Consider the following 18,357-nt stretch of genomic DNA (forward strand, 5'->3'; position numbering starts at 1 on the left):
AGAACACAGTATCTTCTTAGGCTTTTCCTTGCCCTGCTCCTTTCCGAAAAAAATACCAGCTCTCCAGGAAGCCACGGAGGGCTGCGGATTCAGCGGAAGCGCCCGGACGCCGGGAGCTGCCAGGGAAAGCCGGGCACTGTGCCAGGCCCCAGGGAGAGACCGTATGCTTGCCCGAAAGGAGAGCAAGGTACGGCGAGCAGTTTTGATTCCAGGCTTTGCTACTGACATCTTCACTCCGATGGAGTGCTCTTCCAGAAAAAGTTGCAAGGGAGAGAAGGACGGAGTGAATTGTAGCGGATCGTAGCGGACGTTTTTCTGCCACCTCTGCTCCTGTTCTGCTGCTGCTTCTGCTGCTGCCTCTGAACCTTCTCAGTGGGAGGGGGATGTGGTTCTAATCTGGCAGAGGTTTGTCAGCTGGCAGTTAGCTGTGTCCTTTAGCACAGACATGAGGAACTGGGTGTGCTGCTGCTTCCACACCTGAACGGCCAGAAGAAAAGCTTCACCTGATGTTTTTGCAAAGCTTTCTGTAAAATTTATTTTTGTAAGTTTATTTGTTCCATCTGATGCTATGTTGTTTCTAGACATCTGCAAGTGCTGTTTTCCAGTTTGTTTTTCTGAAACATAGTATTTTTGCTTGGGATCTGTCAGAATAAGAGCAGTAGAGAAGTCCTGTAAACATCTCAGCATCCTAAGGAAGTAGCCAAATGCCTCTGTTCAGAATTGGGCACATCTGAAGAACATGCAGAAAAAAAATACCGTACCCAGGAGAGAATGGCTTAGAGCTCAGCACTAGATACAAAGGTACCTTTGCACCCTTCAGCACAAGAGGTTTATTCATGCTGCCAGCAGAGACCAAGTGTCAGTTGAGACCTTCTGTGTGGTACAGCCTTGTATTTCTGCCTTCCTGATCCTGTGAATTTTCCTTCTTTTCTATGCAGTAGTGATTCAGCTTGAGCAAGAAAGCTTCCAGTCCTAACATTTTACGTTTGACCAGTCCCTCAGAGAGTGGAAGAAAGCAGGACTTCTTGGAAGTCAGAGGCTGTAGTCTTCCCAGGTGGCAAAAGGAGTAGAACCTGTACTTTTTGGTTTCTTTTTGAGTTGAATGGTACTTCCGTGATCAGTTTATTGCCTGGAGAATGCTGGTCCAAAAAGCCGGCTGGCTCATTGCTCGGACCAGGACAGTGTCAAGTTTTTATAACACTGAAAGCACTTGTGGACGCTTGGGACGAAAACCGAAGAGGCGTTTTGTGACCTGATATTCATTAGGGTTAGGTGGATTTCTTGAAAAGTTATTTTGAATTGGAGAGTTTTGGTGCTGAAATCTGTCTAAATTTGATTTCAGGTGTCTGAGTTTTTCATTTAGGTTTGGCACTGGGCTTTCATAGGTCAACAAAGTGCAAACAGTACCTTATACTGCTTCAGGGCCATAGGTCAGGTTTTGTTTTTGAATCACATCTCCCTCTGAGGTCAAAGGAAATGCTGAATGGGGCAGAGGGCAGAGCTGGGCCCTGTAATCCCGATACTACACGATTACATTAACGCAGGCACATAGCTGATGTTGCTTCTCTCCATGACCTAGAGAGCATCTGTACTTTGCCAGCTGAGGCTTATCATGCTTTGACTTGTTTTTTCCCACCCAAAACATGAGAATGATGTTGAAATCATATTTTCAGAGTTCGGAAATGAGTAAATGTTGGGAAGATTGCGAAAGCACGTGAAGCTGGGGAAAATGAAGGAAACACTGCAAATTCTCAATATCAAAAATAATTGACTTGGAAATCTTTAAATATCTGCTTTGTAACCAAGTGATGAATATGTAGGTGAGCAAGCACAGTTAAAAGCATTGCCAAATACATAAGATTTTTCATTTGCAATCATGTGTATCAGTATATTAATAGGGATGGGACAGGTAGAAATGGTGGAGAAATTAGAACTTGGAGAATTAGAAGACTACAAATAAATCTGCATTTAAAATGCCAGACTCAAAATACTTTTGCATAAAGATTATAGATGAAAAATCAGTATAAAACAACCACATAAATGCAAAAATAGAGGAAAAAAATGAAACAAGTAAATATTCATTGAATATCATATATATGTAATTAATAGTTATGAATGCTACTTGTATGTTTCTTATTTTTGATGGGTGGTGGAAAATTGACATTTTTTGTCCTCTAGAAACCAGGTGTGCAATAGAATTAAAATCCAAGTACAAAGTCCTGCACCTGGGTCACTGCAATTCCAGTACCAATACAGACTGGGGGATGAATGGATTGAGAGCAGCCTTGTAGAGAAAGACTTTGGAATACTGATGGATGAAAAACTGGACCTGAGCCAGCAATGTGCACTCGCAGCCCGGAAGGCCAACTGTATCCTGGGCTTCATCAAAAAAAGTGTGGCAAGCAGGCTGAGGGAGGTGATTCTGTCCCTCTACTCCACTCTGGTGAGAACCCACCTGGAATTCTGCATCCAGCTCTGGAGTACTCAGCACAAGAAGGACATGGACCTGTTGGATCAGGTCCAGAGGAGGGCCACAAAAATGATCAGAGGGATTGGAACACCTCTCCTATGAGGACAGGCTGAGACAGTTGGTGTTGTTCAGCCTGGAGAAGAGAAGGCTCCGGGAAGACTTTATTGTGGCCTTTCAATATGTAAAGGGGGCTTATAAGAAAGATGGAGGGAGACTTTTGACCAAGGTCTGTAGGGACAGGACAAGGGGAAACTGAAAGAGGCTCAATCTAGATTGGACATCAGGAAGATTTTTTTGTAATGAGGATGGTGAGACACTCAACTAGGTTTCCCAGAAAAGTTGTGGATGCCCCATCCCTGGAAACATTCAAGGCCAGGTTGGATGGGGCTCACAGCAAGCTGATCTAGTGGAAGATGTCCCTGACCATGACAGGGGGGTTGGACTAGATGATCTTTAAATGTTCCTTCGAACATAAACCATTCTATCATTCTGTGATCTCCATTCTGTCTGGCCTTAGTTTTAACACATTCAAATTCTCTGAGCAGAATAACACCCGCTAGTTTGTTTATCAAATGTGTTGATCCTGCTTTTCTATTCACATGGTTTGTATAACATATCAGATCTCGTTCAAACATTTCCCAAATGCTAAAAAGAACACCGGCTGGAGCTAACCATTTTCATAGCCATAGTTTACTTTAGAGGTCTTCAGAGAATTACCTGAAAAATTCTGTCATCATCTTTGAGAAATACTGGAAAATGAGAGAAAGATGAGAAGACTATAAATATCATTATAATATATAGAAAAGAGCAAAAGAGCATTGCTTCATGTTGGTCTTGGGCAAAATAAAAGAGTAATTCATTTGGGACTCTGGCGACACAATTCAGAACTTAAAAATATAACTAATAGCTATCAGGAAGTCCTTATAGCAAGCATATCTTGTAAAAAAGACTCATTTTATAGAGCGAATAGTAATATTTAAAAAAACACAGCCAAATTCAAATAAAAACATCTGGGATAATAAAGCTCTGCCAACAGGATGGGAAACTGTTTTGGAAAGCTATTATGAGAAAAATAGTTTGGAGCCATAATAGTGAATGTCTCGATGTGAGTTCTTGGACCGTGGCTGCGGTTAAGAGAACTAATGCCGAAGTGGAATATTCAGCTGAAACAGGGGAGTGATCTTGCCTGTGCACACAGCGTAAGACGTCTGCTGGAACAGAGAGTTCAGTTCTAGTGGGGAAGGGTTCAAGAGAGATGTTATTTTCTGCAAGACATTTATTTAATCTGACTTCTGATAAGACTTGTGTGATCTGTTTGTGCTAGACAGGCCTCTGTCAGTACTATTCAGTGAAATGCAAGCCAGAAAGCAACCTAAAGCTCTGCACACCCCCAGAGGTTTGTGTCGCAGCCTATATACGTAGAGGGGACTTGGGTTGACTTGTCTGACTTCCGGCATCTGACATCACTGCATGAAATTATGATATATATAGGGGCAGAGTCATGGCAAGCAGGCACATCTGTGCCTGTGCCCACGCTGGAGATGGAGGTGTGAGGCAGGACCTTTGCCCAGTGGCTGTCTGGATTTCAGCTTCCTTCCCCAGGGTGTTCAAGAGCTCTGCCAAAACTCGTGACTCAGCTCAGCATCCAAACAGTTTGGGAAATACAGGAAATTTGGGTTGAAGTGCAGTTTGGATCTGCTTTTAAAATGTGTTATAAACACATTAAACATCTACCTAGAAACAATTGTTGGGCTGTCTTACCAGAACAGGCACTCCCATCTGATGCTAATATTTTGTAAATGTGCAGTCTAAGTGGCACAGAAATATCCTACATGTTTCAGACTACAAGAGTGCCTGAGGTCTAGTAGAACAAAATCTGGTGTTGCTATATAAGCCCAATTTATCTAATTCATAAAATGGTTGTATATAGTGGCACATGTATTTTGGTAATCCCTGTGAAGACATTGCTTGATCCAGCGTCAAAGTTTAGGAGTAGCCTTGTTATGACTCCAGAAATGCAACCATCTGAGCTGAATAACTGCAGCTTACTGTACCATATATCTTTTTTATATAACATAAACTCTATGCAGATTTGCAGAAGAGCTTGGGATGCAGCCGTGGTGAGGTCCTGAAAAAGATGATGGTGTGCAGCTATTTCTGCTGGATGAGCCCTGGCAATCAATAACTCTTAATTGTTTCAGGGTTTGGTGTGATTTTGCTCAAACATGAATTCTTAAGGAAGACAGATTGTTCTGAGATGGCCACATACATAAAGGCTCCTACCTAGTTTTGAAAGCTTTTTTTTGCTTTGGAGCAAGTGTTCTCCGCTTCTGTCTTGGCTCAAGGGCTATCAGCCAACCATCATTGAAACTGGAGGGTACAGGTATGGTGGATCTCACAGAGACATTTTCATATTGAGTCAGAATGAGTGAGAAAGTAAGTAGCAGTGGTATTCAATGGTTAATTATTTCTTAATGCTGCATGTCTTGAGCTTATCAAGAAAGTCAATTAAGTATCTTGCCTTATTTTCCTCAGTACCTTTTGTACATTTACATAGTATGTAACATTTGCAACACAGAGTGGATAGAAGAAACATTTTATTTGGAATTTGAACTGAAGTGCCACTTGGAGAGGTACAGTTGACATTTTTAGTTCTATCTGGAGACAAGTGTCTCTTGATGAATACAGCACTTGTGAAAGGAGTTTTATAACCCCCAAATGGATGTCTGAGAAGTGTCTGCTCATTCATCTTGCACACCTAGGTGTGTCTCTCTGTTCTGATGAGTAAAACTTTTATTTCTGAGCTACTTTTATTCTGTTCTTACACTGAGGGTAGAGAGGAGTCTGATTTCAAATGCTCTTCAGTGAGGGAAAGACAAAGGATGCAGTGATACCTGTCTATCAGAAAGTTTCCCAACAGTTGAAGCATACTCTTGCAGAGGTCTTTAGGTGAGCTTGCAATTGGTTAATGACATTTAATATGGTTAAGAGGATAAGCTCTCACTGACCTGGAATCTAACACTGTTCTTATGAGCTCTCCCTTTTGAATCAAAGTAATGCCTTGCCAATCACCGCATGCTTCTGGCAAAATGTAATGATTGGAACTAGGACAAATTTCATCAATTTATGGGAACACTCGCACAGGCAAAATGAGAGACCATCACGGTAGAGAAGGAGATGAGTTCTAGAATGTCCCCATGGGCTCCTTTGTATGAACCTGAAAATGCTGCATGTGCTATAGCTGAGTGAGACATGATGTAAGAGGTGATGATGAGTGCTAATTCCCTGAGGGGCAGGCACAAAGTAGTGCGGAAAAGGATATCTAGGGTGCAGATGTGATCCAAGGCACTGCTGGCCAAAATAATATGATTTCCCATGCTCACCGTATACAGCACGAATCCATCTGAATTGCCATTGAAATAAGAAAACCAGCATAAACGGTGTACAATTGCCAATGTCAGTAGCTGTTCAACTTCAGGGATGAGTAGAAACTGTATTATAAGACCATTATAATTTGAGCTCAGGGTAACCGAATTGAATTTTAACCATATTTCACGAGTAACAGTAACGAAGAATGGTCAAAACATTTTTTTTTACCTCAATGTAAAATGTCCTTTCAAATGACAAAAATATGAACAATACTTTCCCCCCAAAAGTAGACTTTAATAAGGAAGAATCTTACAAAGTCTTTCATCCTAATTATCTTATTAAGTATTCTATTAGTCCTTCTGGTGCTGCTTTAGTAATAAAATTTGGGATATGCATGGGTTTGTTCAGCACTGAGGTCCTGTGTCAAACAAGTAAAGATTTGTATTTAGGTATTCATGTTTAAACTGGTTCATGAAAACATGAATAACATCAAAGAGGAACCAGAAATGTGTTTTTTATTTATTCAACTGATGATATAGTGTTTATAGTTTGGTCTTAACCTTCTCAGCCTTGTCTTGCTTCTATCAGTTTCACAGTATCAAGATATACAAACCAAGGGTCATATCATAGTTACTCTCATTCTCGTGCCTTTTTTCCTTTCTGATTTTGTTGATGCTCTTGGCTAGACACTTGTCCAGCAGTCGCCTCCACATAGTCACTCTCCGGGCAGCCTTAGAGCTGAACTACTGACATTGAACAGGGACAAAGCCTTTTGGTCCATTTTTTTCAGTATCTATTGCCATGTGGTCTTGAACAGGGCCTTGAAATGATACTTCAGTATCAACAACAAATGGTGATATTAATAAGAGTAAATGATGCAGCTTAATGCCTTCAACATCAGAAAGATTGTTGGAATGCCAGCTGGGCTGTAAATTCTTTAAGTAATCAGATCGTGTAGTCCTTGATGGCTTTTAAATCACTGGCAAAAGGATTTTGGAGAAGTGTGTTTGCGGTTTGTGTGTGTGGTTCCTGGCAGGTACATTGCTGCTCGATAACATCCCCCACACGAATGAGTTATGTTGTTACCATCCTTTTATTCCCTTTCAATAAGACAATTGTGCTATCTGAGGCAATTAAAAGGCAAATGCCACTTTTTTTATCTAGGTATGTATTTTCAGACAATGATAGTATCATATTTTCCACAACCGTCAGTAAACAACAGTGATTCTGCTTTGATACAAAGGTTTGTGAAGTTTCTGAGAACACTGAATATGCAAAGGGCAGAAATAGAGCGCTTCACTTCCAGGAAAAGATGTGTGTTTGTAGGGCTGCTGGAGAACCTTACTGTTGTTTAGAAGTGTCAAGAAGAAAAAATGAGATTTTTCATCTTCATTTTTCATCTGATTTGATAATTTTATTTACACTGTAAGTTTGTAATTTTATTTCATTTCATTTTCATCTAAAAGCAGAAGAGATAAACAAGAAAATACTTTCTACCGATCCTGAATTGTCAACCACGTCAAATACACCATTGATTTATAGACTGGTTATTTAGCTGAAAGAAACGGGTCCAGTTTGAGCCATGAATTTACATTAAGGGTAACAGTGAAAGACTACATCAGCCTCCCTTACCTTTTTGTTCAGACCCAGCTGTGTTCCGCAGACGTTGCCCTTCTCTCTGGACGAGGCCCTTCGGCTGTAGCCCGGCAGGATGGCAAAACTCCTGCTGAGATATGTGTTGGCTCACGCCGTGTTGTTCCAAACTTGCTGGAGGCGCCCAGCCAGCAATCCCCAGCTGCACATGTCTGACACCCAGTCCCTTGACTCACTTTAACTGCTAATTGCACCAAACGGCCTCCTAGAAGGGGGGGTGGGGTGGGGGGCTGGGCAGGCATACAGCAGGGCAGAGCCCCCCTGCATCTCCCCCTGAACATCCCATATTTAAATAGGTAGTGGGAACCGGATCCTGGCCCCCTTTTGCTTTCACTAGCAAAAAAAAAAGTAAGCTACATTGTAAGGCTGTAACACGGGCAGGGCAGGGATCTGTGTACGTGTAGGGGACAGGGAGGAAGCCTGTCAGAACTGACCTCGTGTCCCCTTCCCCGCAGGAGCTGCCATGGGGACAGTGCCGCCCGGCACAGCCGGATTTCAGCATCCCCTGCTGCAGCGCAAAGCGGGTGCGGGGCGAGCTTCAGGAAAGATTAAAGGATCAGGCCCAAGTATTTCTGAATTATCATTTAATCCCATGGTCCTCATATATCCATAATTAGCAAAATAGCTGAAAGGTTATGTCCTGCCTTGCAGGTTCTACCTGATTATGCACCCACTGGAGATACGAATTTCAGAAGATTCAAAATCCTTATTAGTAAAAACATCTGTTATTAAGAATTACCTATTTTACACATTTGTTTTCCTGATTTCCTTGTACTTTGCTATATTCATCTGGACCTCAGACGATCAGTGGGTCTTTTAACTGATTTGGGGCAGGAGGTAATCAATGCAGATTCAACATCTTAGTTTCAAAATTGTTCATTTTTCCTTTGTGAAAGTGTATTGAATGCGTTTGAGTGTAGTAAAACATAGATTCCTTTTATTATTCCATATACGTCTTAATTTTTTGCCATTTTCCAGGATAGAGTCAATATAGATATTTCATAAGTCAGTATGAGAGACTATCATTATTGTTTACCATGGGCTTGAATTGAGTTTATAGCAGTCAAGAGCACCCACACTTGACCCATTCGAAGCCTTGGTCTTGAATCTTCATGGAATGCAAATTTAACCCACATCAACATATCGTCCCACAAATGCATGAGCCTAATGCAAGGACTACCAATAAGTTCATCAAAGTTGTGCACTGGCAACTCTGCAGGATCTGGCTTCCATCCAGTATTAAAATTATATCACTGCTGGAAGATAACTTAAAAATAAAATTTGCATAAACAATAGTCAAATAACACCCAGTGTTATTTTTCATGGTATCAGTAGAGTTAAAAGAAACATACTTCTAGCCAAGACTCAAGAGAGAACTTGTGACAAAATGAAATATAGTCTGCTGAAACCTACTGTAAGCAAATACCACAAGCTGTGCCAAACAATTATATTAGTTTCGCTGTAAAAGTAACACCAAATAGAAAGAAGGGACTTGCATATTCCTGTCACCATTGTTTTTAAATGGCACATCCATGAAGAAGGCTAACAATCATCTGGCTAAACAGTCGTTAACCATAATCTATACAAACATCCAATACAGAGAGAAGTTTTAGGGACTTGGATTTTTATAAGGAAAAACGGATCTCAGTATCAGATCTGCTTCCTAATCCTATTTAGGAATATTTAGAAACTCTGTTGTTATTTCAGAATTTAATTTTCATTACAGTTTAAACCCTGGTCGGCTCTTCTGATCCTATATGTGTACAGACTGTCTTTCTACTTTTCATTTAGAAAAACTATGGTGTAATGCATTTGCTATTTGCAACAAAGCAGCAAAAAGGGGATTAATGTTTACATCATGTCTAGTACATTATAACATTTATAACTCTATAAATGGATTTCTGTGGACGCCACTGAAGTGGTAAGGTTATACCTACTTAAAACATCAGGTGAGGGGTACATGTGTCAAACCCAACAACTTCTGATGTACTCTTGCCAGAAGATACTAAGTTTTGCACACTTGTCTAAGAAAAAATAGGCTGTCAACTGGTCTGGGATGACCTACTCCTGGCTCAGGGCCCTTGGTGCAATTTCTCCTCAGATACTCCAGTGCTTTTTCAAACACTCTGCGCCTGTAACCTGACCTCAGCCTCCCGAGCAACTCCCTTCTCCACCGCAGCAGATGAAACTGGACATGACTGGAGAATACAGAGCTTGGAATGAAGGGAGGACTTTATCTTTACAGTTTGTCAAAGCACACTGCCAGCAGTTTTGATTTCAGAGCGGAGTTCAACTTCTTCTTTAAGGAACCCTTTGCTTTTGCTAACTGGGAACCTTCACAAATACTCGGTTTTAGCAATGCTTCAACAGGAAAACAAATATCTCTAGGCTTTTATATTTTTCAAAAGTCTGTGTATTGTTTTATTTGTAGCCCCAAATATCATATGTTGGAATGCGTTGTACCTCACTAAACTTGTTTTTCAGTCTGTCATCAGTCAAAAATATCCACATGTCACTAACCTCATACAGGCTAATCCCACCAAAAGTTCCTGAGTTTGAGTAATTTTTTGCATCACCTAGCAAATCACTGAGTACATTTTCAGGGTTCCCTTATTCATCTTCTCCCAAGTGCTGTACAATTTCTCATTGTTGTGGCATAGAGTAAATCATAAGTATATATCTGAAGAACATAAAGTGAAGTTCCAGCTTTGAAAGTGAGTCAAGTGTTGACATTGTTAGCAAAAACTGCAATGCAAACTTCAAGCTTGTAGTCCTGCCTTATCAATAATATTTTATTGTTTTCTCACTGATCCTATTTTCAATCTGTAAGAGACAACTGAAAAGAGCTTTCCTTGCTCTGTTTTTTTTTTTTTTTTTAACTTCATTTGCTTTCTAAAATTAGTGTAAACTACAGTTTCTTCCATGACCTCAGCTAACTTTTAAAATCACACTAGCCTTTATGGGTGCTTTGGCATGAACCATAAAATGATCTAAGCATTTTAATGACTTCACTGAAATATACATTTTTAACAGTGCTTTTAGCTGCCAGCTGCCTGTGACTTACAAGGCAGCGTATTGAAATTGTTAATGACATGCTGTTCTTGAAGAGGGCAGAGACTTCTTTCTTGCTTTCCAGGTTAAAGCTGGTGCCATCTGCCATAAGTCATACAGGTTTGTATTAAAGGGCACAACAAATTATAAGAAGTCATTGAGAAGCATACTTCATGCTGCAGCATTTTGTAGATTTAGGAGTATTAAAATATGAGCCAACAGTAAGAACCACAAATACGGAAACTATTGCATGAAAATGACTGTTACTAGTTCTACAGCTTAACTGGTGATACCAGTAACTGCTTCTTTCTTATTCTGGTTATATGTGCGTGTCCAAATTCATGCCATGACAGGCTTCTCATTTGGTTTTGTGGGGTACTTGCATTTTTTCTGTCATGTGAATAATACAATGCAATTCGCTAAAATTCCATCTTCTGTCTCCTTCAATGTGCAAGAAACATGAGTTCAGAAATCTAAAGTTTGTTTTAATCTAAGATAAGAACATTTAGGGATTATAGAAGCAAGTAGATTTTTTGTGATTTGTAGGGTGGAAACATCCACTGAAAAGGTCCACTTTCAATGATGGGCAACTAATAGCATCTGCAGAGGTGGTGTTATTTCTTACTTCTCCAATTAGAATCTCATGTTCTGTAGACACAGAAAAAGTAATTGCATTTCTTACTGGATTCGTATTGCAGTGTGTCACAAAGGCTGTTCATACTCTCTGGCTTTCTCACATTTCTTAGATGATGTGAGCCTTTTCTAACTTTTCTTAATGATCACTTATTTCTGGTTTTATTGGAGCACTTGTAAGCTTTCTCCAGCTCCTTTTCAGAAGCCACTATTCAGTACCCAATAGGACTAGAAAAAAATGTGAAAAATATGAAATCATACTTGGAATTTTTCCCATTCAGAAAATGCTTTCAGATTATAGAGTCTGACCTCATCTGATATTTAAAATAATGGCAATATTAAATAAATCTGAATTCACTTTTTTCTATGGAACAAAGAAATGAAGTGGTACCTTATTCTGTATTCAGGAAGTTTGCATAGGAGTTGATTTAATGATTCTAATAACAGGACTTTTTTATCATCCTCTTGCAGGTTCTGGATCTTGGCAAATATCATTGTCTTTGCAATGATTATAAATGCATTTGAAATGTTCTAAGTGGTACAGATGGCATCTTATCCTGTTGCTTCTGATAGGGATGTTAGAGAAGCGTGAGAGAAGCTGTGATTCTTCAGGCATTGGTGTGCACGTGTGTTGCCTGGGGCTGTGTAAAGGCACAGGCACGCGCTTATCTGGAGACGCTCAGACTTTCTGTCGCTGCATGTAACAAATCAGGTTCCTTCCTAATGTCAGTGTGTGTCTTTTGGTTTTCTCCTTTGTTGAATATATCGAATAATAAATATTATTCTCTGTAAATGGTAATTGAAATTAATCTAGCAGTAAGAGATTCAACTATATCTGTGTTGTTTCTGGTGGACGTATGTCTAACTTGCTCTTAGAATTGTCCAGTTATGGTTTCCATAATCTCCCTGACTAAATTATTCCTCCACTCTTAATTATCTTTACTAGGTGTTTGGTGTGAAATTTCTGTGATAAAGTGTTAAACTCAGTACTTCCTGTCCTGTCCACCACAGCCATGAAGAACAGAGTGTCCTTTTTGTCTTTGTAGCAACTTTTTATACACCTGAATATTGCCCTCTGCTAATCACTCAGGTATGCCTAACACTTGTATCTTGTGCGAACTTTTGTTTGAAGGCCTTGATTTGTAGTTCCAATCACACCTATAGCGGCTCTAAGTGGCATCGGAACCTGGACACGTTATTCCAGTTGAGCCCCTCCGAGCTGAAGAAGTACTTCATGCCTAACATCTATAGAACCCACGATGTGTTTTTCTCTGTTCATATGGTAGTGGAGTTAGCTTGTGTTTCACAGCAGTCCTAACCCTTTACTGCAGAACTGCTATCTAACAAGTTCTTCCTCATTCTGTAAAGCTCATTATTCCATCCTTAATTTTCATTTATCCTTTTTAGAAAATCATCCTGTTATACTAAGGTGATATAATTTGTTAGGATGATTTTGCATTCTAAGCATTCTTCAAAGCACTGACAGTCCCATTCAGCTTGGAGTTGTCTGCACATAATGAGCCTTATTTCATCATGCAGGCTATTAATGGAACTGCTTGCCAGACCCAGGGCAGATCCTTGAGGACCCTACTGAAATATATGCTGCCATTTTTACAGCAAACCATTGATAACTGTCCTCCTAATATGATTTTGTAACTGGTTTCACACTCAGTCAATATTTTCATCTCTATCACGTGTCCTTAGTTTGCTTTGAGAAAGCACTGTTAGTACAGTGTTAGAAGAAGTACTAAAATCAAAATATATGACTTCAGCTGTTTCTCTCTTACCCGCAGGCCTGTCACCCTGTCACAGAGGAATTTGTATTGGCTTGACATAATTTATTCTTAACTAATCCTCATTGGCAGTTAGTCATCTCCTGTTCCTCCGGCTGGTTACAGATAGTTTGTACAAAAATTATCATTTCGGTTAGGATCTGGGGGGAATTGAGATGAGGCCAGCACGGTGACTGGCTCCCAATTGAACATCAGTGGATATTATCAGAATAAAATCAACCTCTCTAGGCTCTTCAGCCCAGTTGCCCTTCAGACTGCAGCAGGAATCGTTGCTGCCTGGGAGTTTAGTAACGGGGCTGTGTCTGTGCCAGTCAGCCTTTGTGCCACCAACTGGCATGTCTGATGGACTCCTTGGGTTGCAGCTTCATTCTTCTTAACCTCTTGCATCCCTTCTCAAAGCTGAGATCTTTCACAGTTGTCACCAGTGGTAATCACTTGATTGGCAAGTCATCTTTTTAGTGAAATTAAGCTTGGCAGCATCATTTGTTCATACCCACTGAGTGGCGGACTAACAGTTTAGGTTTGTCTCCTGTTATTGAAGTACTCCAAATGTCCCTTGCTGGTTGCATCACTTTTTTATTCACTTGTATGAGAGTAGTAAGTTTGTCTTGCAATTAAAATCTGTTTTCTGATATTCCTTTTAGAGCAAATTTCCATTGAAGTGTTGGCTAGGGTGTTTTTGACTAAAACATTTGACAGCTTAGTATGTATATTCAGTTCATTTTATATGTCAGTATATGTCAGTTCATTTTAAAACATCTGACTTTTTTTTCATCTCATCTCAAAGATGAGAAGAAATACCATAAACCTATATATACATATATATAATAAATGTGTTTTTCTAGGAATAAAATGTGTATGTGTGCTTTTTTAATAATAAATTCATCAAAATCAATGTAACGAAGCTATTTAATTACATATTTGCTTTTACCTCTTAAAAGAAAGAAAATGGGGTTTGGTGTTAGGTGTTAATGTATCGCAATATTTGAAAAGACAAAGTAATTAATAACTATGGTCTCTCGGCATAGTATTATAAATTACGTCTGCTAACATTACTCTAGCTAAACAGAATTTTCTATGGAATTAATAGAAATCCTTGCTCCCTAGCAAAGCCAGAAAATATACTGTCTTTAGAAGGAATATCTTCTGGCAGGTACTCATCCTATAAGAGAAATAGAGCAAATAATGCTAAAGTTGAATACATTTTTTGAATATAAGGGAAAAAGCGATAAGCTAAACCACCATACTGAAAGCAGGCCTTCCAAATTAAACAGGCATAAAATTGATGCTGTACTGTCAAAATGTACATGGAAATTTTAGGGGTAAATCAATTTTTTCCCCTTTGGTTTTCAAATTTGTATTTATTAGAAAGCAAACACTTAAGCTAATGAGAACGTAAGAAAGACCATAGGAGCTCAGGCTAAAGGGCTGTGCGACTGTGTCCCGCCTGCCACTGGCCAGCACTGTGTGCATGAGAAAGCAGAGAAGGGCAGGGTTACGCATGCAGTGATATGTTTGCAAAATACTTTCTCAGCCTGTGGCAATTTGTAGGTCTGCAGCAGAGGTGAAGTCGTATTTTATAGGTCTAGCTAGATTTTGATCCACGAATATTCCCCGCTGTTTTCTGAAGCCATCTCTACACTCTCAAAGCCCAGCACCTTTTGCAGAATGGCCTTCCACAGTTTAATTGGATGTGAGGTGACATCACTACTTTTTGTTAAATTTTTTCCATGACATTACAGCCTAACTGCTCAGCATCATAACACAATAGCACTCAGGCAACTCATATTTTGCCCTGAATCACCAGCAACTTTTGTCCCCTCTCTGGTCACTGCTTTTTTCCTTTGACCGGCTGCTCACTCCGCAATTGCACAAGTCCCTCTAGTATGGAAAACACTGCTCTCGCATCCTTAACCCTGTCCTTCCCTTACCCACTGCTTCCGCCTATACCTCTCGCACAGAAAAGATGGGACATGCATTGACGCAGCCCCTGGATATTCCTGGCCCATTCCCCGGCTGCTACATGGAAGAGGGCTGCAGCACTGCCAGCCAGGGCAGCCTGGGGGAAGGACGTCTGCGTGTCCTATAGACTCAAACATGATGGATGGAAAAGGCACCTTGGGGAGGCTGTAGCTGCTGTTCCCAGAGCTGGATAACGAAAGGGTGGCCTTGCTGTCTCTTGTTCTGTCCTCAGATGATTGAACTGAAGGATTATACATGTTGCATCCAGTTTAAAGTTTGCTCTGACACGTTGACGTGGACCAGGTGAGCTGATTTCCTCCACTTGAAAACTCACATGCCTTTAAAAATAACTAAGGCTAGTTTTGAAAGCCATAAAAAAACTAAATCATGTGAACTTAGGAAAAAAGTTTTCCAAATGTAATAGAGTAAAATAATTGTGCCAGAAAATTAGAAGCACCTTTCCTATTCAGAAAGGCTGAGAGAGTTGGGGTTGTTCAGCCTGGAGAAGACTCCGGGGAGTCCTTATAGCAACTTTCCAGTATCTGAAGGGGCCTACAAGAAAGATTGAGAGGGACTTTTTACAGGGGCAGAACAAGGGGTAATGGCTTCAAACTTGAAAAGGGTAGATTTAGATTAGATATGAGGAACAAATTTTTCACAATGAGGTGGTGAGGCACTGGAACAGGCTGCCCAGAGAGGTTGTGGATGCCCCATCCCTGGAGGCGTTCAAGGCCAGTTTGGATGAGGCTTTGAGCAACCTGGTCTAGTGGGAGGTGTCCCTGCCCACGGGTAGGGGGATTGGAACTTGATGATCTTCAAGGTCCCTTCCAACCCAAACCATTCTATGATTCTATGAAAAAACCCCCATCATTATGCAGTTCATTTTAACAGTATGGCAAAGAACTCCCTTGTTTGCTTTGATGGGTCACATGAGAGTCTTTCTGCTATTAAGACTGGGGAACATAGGGAGGTGGAAGCTTCCACATGTGGAAGCTTTTGGAAATAATGAAAGCATGGGAGAAAGGGGCTCATAAACCCTGAGTTATACACTCTGTGTTTGCTGTCATAAATATTTACTAGCCTGGATGTCTTGTCTGCTTGAATGCAATGCCATCTTTCCTGGTTTTATTATTTAATTATTCTTACTGTTGTTTGTCACTTTCTGAAATCAAGGGATCATAGCGGCATTTATAAAAGTAGCAACACCATACTAGTATATTAGCATTTTTTTTTCATGCATCTAAAAATATCAGGCTAATTTAAAAGGTGAGATGGTGCACTGCTTTATCTAAATACTTCACATTCCAGAGGACTTCTGTTTCCTAATTCTAGGCAGCAGGATAAGAATATTGATAAATTTGTTCTTTTCAACTTGGATGGCTAAAAGATTTGACTGAGACAGAGCCTTCCACCCCTAAATTGCAGATACAAATCAAGGCTTAAGTTAAGTTAAATATTTTAATAATTTCATTACCTAATAATTAATAATAATTTTACAGCTGTTTGACAGGGTATGTCCTGAAATAAGTGGGGATCTCACAATCTTCTTGTCAACAGATCACAGTTGTCCAAACTATCAAAATGAATAGATGCAACAGAGAAAATGAAGAATATTACCCAAGAAAATAACTGTTATAGAACAAGTTTTGATGCAGTAGCAGAGCAGCCTGGCCCATGCTCGAAGCTTGATACAGCCATGACAGTGAATCGAGGAGCAGTTCCAGCTTTCCTGTTACTGCGCCCCAGAGCACAGACCTCCTGGGCTACCTCTGGCCCCCTTTTAAGCTTGCTATCAGTGTGACTCAAAGTAGGGAACTATCAGAGCTGAGATGCCCCAAATACAGAGACACTAGTCTGAGCATGTTCTGGTCTATTGGAGGGACCGTCCTGCAAGCCAAAAGCAGAGCATGGTGCCGGTCTGCAACTTCCCACAAGTTTAAAAAGTGAAACAGTTAGAAAAATAAATAAAAGTAATTGTTCTGTTCTTCAAAGCTGTTCTCGGTCTGATATCATCTATCTTGACTTTTTGTAAGACTTTTGTCACAGTGCCACACAACATCCTTGTTGCTAAATTGGAGACATATGGATTTGATGGATGGACTATTTGATGGATAAGGAATTATCTGGATGGCCACATCCAAAGAGTTACAGTCAATAGCTCAATGTCCAAATGGAGATCAGTAACAAATGGTGTCCATCAGGGGTCCGTATTGGGACCAGTGCTGTTCAATATCTTTATTTATGATATATGCAGTAAGATTGAGTGCATCCTCAGCAAGTTTGTGGGTGACACCAAGCTGAGTGGTGCAGTTGATATGCTTGAGGGAAGGGATGCCATTTAGAGAGACTTTGACAGGCTTGAGGAGTGGGACCATGAAGTTCAAAAAAGCCAAGTGCAAGGTCCTGCACCTGGATCAGGGCAATCCTGGGTGTAAATACAGAATCACAGAATCACAGAATTATCAGAGTTGGAAGGGACCTCTAGAGATCATCTAGCCCAACTCCCCTGCTAGAGCAGGATTGCCTAGAGCACATTACTCAGGACTGCATCCAGGCGGGTCTTGAAAATCTCCAGGGAAGGGGACTCCACAACAGACTGAGGGATGAATGGATTTAAAGCAGCCCTGTAGAAAAGACTTCAGAATACTGGTGGATGAAAAATTGGACATGAGCCAGTAAAGCGCAATTGCAGCCCATAAAGCCAACCGCATTCTGGGCTGCATCAAAAGAAATATGGCCAGCAGGTCAAGGGAGCTGAGTCTTCCTTTCTTTGCTCTAGTGAGACCCCACCTGGAATACTGCGTCCATTTCTGAGGTCCCCAGTAAAAGAAAGACATGGACCTGTTTGAGTAGGTCATGATGAGAGGAATGGAACATTTCTCCTATGAGGACAGGCTGAGAGAGGTGGGGTAGTTCAGCCTGGAGAAGGGAAGGCTCAGGACAGACCTTACTGCAGCATTTTGATAAAGGACATCTATAAGAAAGATAGAGAGAGACTTTTTACCAAGGTCTGTAGTATAGGACAAAGGGCAACAGTTTTAAATGGAAAGAGAGTAGATGTAGGTTGGACATTAGGAGGAAATGTTCTGCAATGAGGGTGCTGAGACACTGGAACAGGTTGCCCTGAGAAGTTGTGGATGCCCCATCCGCATCCATGAAGTGTTCGTGGTCAGGCTGGATGAGGCTCTGAGCAACCTGATCCAGTGAAAGATGTCCTTCTGCTTGGCAGGGGAGTTGGACTAGATGATCTATAAAGGTCCCTTCCAACCCAAACCATTCTAGTATGCTGTGGTTCTATGATTTTCTACAGAACCTTTAAACAGGTACATGGGTGAGGCAGATACATAATTTCACATTTAAGATTAGAGAATGTTAAATCTTTTCCAAATAACAGATACATCCATTTCAACAAAATCCCAGACCTGA

The sequence above is a fragment of the Vanellus vanellus genome (genome assembly GCF_965231255.1).
Source record: "Vanellus vanellus genome assembly, chromosome: 2".
Classification (NCBI taxonomy): domain Eukaryota; kingdom Metazoa; phylum Chordata; class Aves; order Charadriiformes; family Charadriidae; genus Vanellus; species Vanellus vanellus.